Genomic DNA, 3,628 nt, shown 5'->3' on the forward strand with positions numbered 1-3,628 from the left:
CTTAATACACTTTCATTTTCATCGTACAACAAACCTTCGAAGTACTCCTTCCACCTGGCGGCCACCATAGTCTTGTTTGTCAGCAAATTCCCCTCTCGGTCATTGCACATGGTGGGCACTGGCGCAGTCTTATGCCGCGCGCCATTAACAGTTGCGTAAACCTCCGCATATCGTTTCTATCCATGTTCTCCTGCGCTTCAGCTATCACACGCTCTTTGCCTTTTTTTCTGTGGTGGAATCGTTTCTCTTCTGCCCTTGCTACAGTATACCGTTCTCTGTTGGAACGGGTACGAGCCACTAGCATTCGACTCCTAGAAACATTTTTCTCGCCCGTCACTCGCTGGCACTCCTCATCAAACCAACCATTTCGTTGGCGTTGTTGTGCAGTGCCCAACACTTCCTGCGCTGTTGTAGTCACAACTTCGTGGATATTTTCCCACAATCTGTTGACATCGCCAGATCCTATCCGCTTGTCCATCTTCTGGTGGTACTGTTCAGCAATTCCTTCAACTGACAAGCGTTGGATATTGAAACGCATCGTTCCGTTGTTTCGTGAATTCGTGACACTGGAAAGTTGCGCCAGAATTTTTGCATTTACAAGGTAGTGATCCGAGTCGATGTTCGGACCTCTGAAGGATCTTACATCTATAACATCCGAGAAATGTCGTCGGTCGACCAGCACATGGTCTATCTGTGAGCAAGTGTCTCCACTCGGATGTTGCCAGGTGTGTTTGCGGATATTCTTACGTGCGAATTAGGTACTGCTTATTGCCATCCCTCCAGCAGCATCAAAGGTTACGAGTCGCAGGCCATTATCGTTGGTAGCGGAATGAAGGCTTTCCGAACGTGCATTGGTTGGTGGTTGAAATCCCGAAAAACGTGATCGTCAGCTTTTTCGGTATGAAATCGTGTTTTAAATGGCATAGTATGTTCAGCAAGTATGTTGCATACATCAAGGGGTATCATTTGAGAAAATTTTATTTTTGATTAATTCACCTAAAAGTGAGATAGGAATTTTATTTTTTTCAAAATTTGTTGAAACAAAATGACGTCTTTGGGAAAGTTGACAGGGCGAAAGAAACTTTCTATTCCAATCTGCGCATTTGCATCCCCGATGACAATCTTTACATCGTGTGTTGGGCACTCTCCGTATAGGCCTTATCAAGCCTCTCATAGAACTCATCCTTCACGTCATCAGGCTTATCGTTTGTTGGGGCATAGATGCTGATCAGAATATAGTTGAAGAATTTGCCCTTCATTCTCAACACGCAAATGCGGTCGCTTATCGGCTTCCACCGGATAACACGCTTCATCTGCTTCCCGATCACCATGAAGCCAACTCCTCGTTTTGCTCTGTCACCGCCGCTTTAGTAGATGTGGTACTTGAATGAAGTACCGCACCCCGTGTTAATAATTTAAACAGCCAATAAGCATCAACTTTCAGTGTGCAATCAGTACTTTCAAATGTCGGACGTGTGTCATATTCCTCTTCCTCAGTTATTTTTGAATTGTAGTTTGAAATGAGTATTGTACGCAAGAATACTCTCGTAGTTGATTTTAATATTCTGCCTGTACGACCAAATGCGGCACAAGTGCACCAGTTCCTGGAGAAGGAATTACAGCTCCAATTGGGGGATACGGAGAATATCCAATTGCATAACATACGCAATTGTGTATACATAGAAGTAAAAGATAGCGAGACAGCCGCTCGCTATCAAAGACTTCACAACAATAGACACATCATATTCCACGGTGACAAAGGCTTTAAAATACCGGTATACGTGGAAAACGAAGCCATTCCAGTCCGGGTACACGACCTACCTCCGGAAATGAAGCATATCACTGTTATAAAATACTTGGAACAGTATGGTGAGGTGCAATCGGTGACCAGAGAAAGATGGAAGAAGTTTTTTCCGGGTGTGGGGTCGTACACTTATTACGTAAGCAATTTTTCTGGGTTTTTCGACCCCCCTCCCCCCATAAGTGCTTACGTAATATGTGTACGGCCTCTGTGTATAACGGTGTACGCATCTTACACATGAAGGTAAAACAGCCCATCCCGTCAATCGTGACAATTGCAGGTCATTCGACCCTTATTTCCTACCCCGGGCAACCTAAAATTTGTAACAAATGCCAAAAACCAGCTCACCCAAAGCAAAAATGCTTTGAAGAATTACAAGATGTATCCGTACAACCCCAACTCGATGATTTGATTTCACCAATCTCCACATCATCTTCTACTAAAACTGACACAAATATTCTTTTGGGCGATTTGAACCACGATTGTATGATGATTAAATGAACTTTTATATAGGTTTCGGCTGATACGATTCGATCAAAAAATCCAAAAATACACAATTCAGCTCCTAATAAATCAGCCGAAAACTATATAAAAGTTCATTTAATCATCTTACAATGTTGTGTGAAATTGTTCTGTAGCATACCAACTGCCGTTTTTGCAATTCTGAGATCAATCGAGCAATCAGAACCAATTTCCAGATCGAATGAGTGACGGAGGTGTATTTTCCTATACATTTTGGCTGAAATCCCCATACAAACTTCAATTCAAATGCGCCAGCTTATGCAACAAGCGATTGAGCTGAAATTTTCAGAGATTGATTTTCTCACCCAAAGACACAACTCTGGGGGGTGCCCCGTGGAATTCGACAACATTTTTTTCTCCCCATACTAAGCTGGGCCAGTCTAATGTATAGCCAAGATTATTTACTAACTAGGTTAACGTCTAGCTCTTAGAAAGGCCACCAATACCGATAAAAGAACTTATCAATCGCATCAATCTGTGTATTCCTTATTGGCTGCTATCTATTTTTTCTTCAATTGTACACTACAATCTTAAGCGTATCATAATCTAATCTGGGATCAAGTGTATCAGTTTGATGAAGTATACAAATCTGATACCCACTTGAAATTGAATGGGGCTCATGTGTGATCACCTGCCTGATCCACTGCCTATGCAGCGTCATTCAATTCAATCCAGTACAAAATAGAAGCCAGTTGCCTATTTACGTACCTTGCAAATCGGCATCATAGGTCTGCCCCTTCAAATTTCAGCTGTGATATAAGATTTCATCATGCACATCAGCTACGATTAAAATTTTCAAAATTAACTCACCAATACCTCGGACCCAAAATCAATCAATCAACCACCAGCATCAACGGAAGATTTTATAGCTCTTTTTTCAGTTCCTGTATTCACCAGCGAACAATACGCGATTACTGTTAAGTAAGCGTCAATCAAAGCTTAAACGAAAGTGAAAATAATCGATCGAGCATTCACGATAACATACCCACAATAATGATCATGTTGAGACAGACGAATAATTAATAGTTCCGCAAATGATTTAATTGCCAGTCCCGCCCATTTCGTGCCTCACGATGAACTTGATTTTTTTTTTCGCGTTTTCTTTGTTTTCTTTAGTAGGCATCAGTACAAAAATAGCCTTCGATGCTAACCGACCATGAAAAAATAGTTGTCAATTATCACAACTGTACAGACAAATGCTAGTATGTGTAGCTATAATTGCTATTTTATTGTCTCAATAAAGACCCTGTGATAAACCAAGTGGGTAAAATAAAAACATCTGATGATGACAAATTTCATGACGGT

The sequence above is a fragment of the Armigeres subalbatus genome, chromosome 1 (assembly GCF_024139115.2).
Source record: "Armigeres subalbatus isolate Guangzhou_Male chromosome 1, GZ_Asu_2, whole genome shotgun sequence".
Taxonomy (NCBI): Eukaryota; Metazoa; Arthropoda; class Insecta; order Diptera; family Culicidae; genus Armigeres; species Armigeres subalbatus.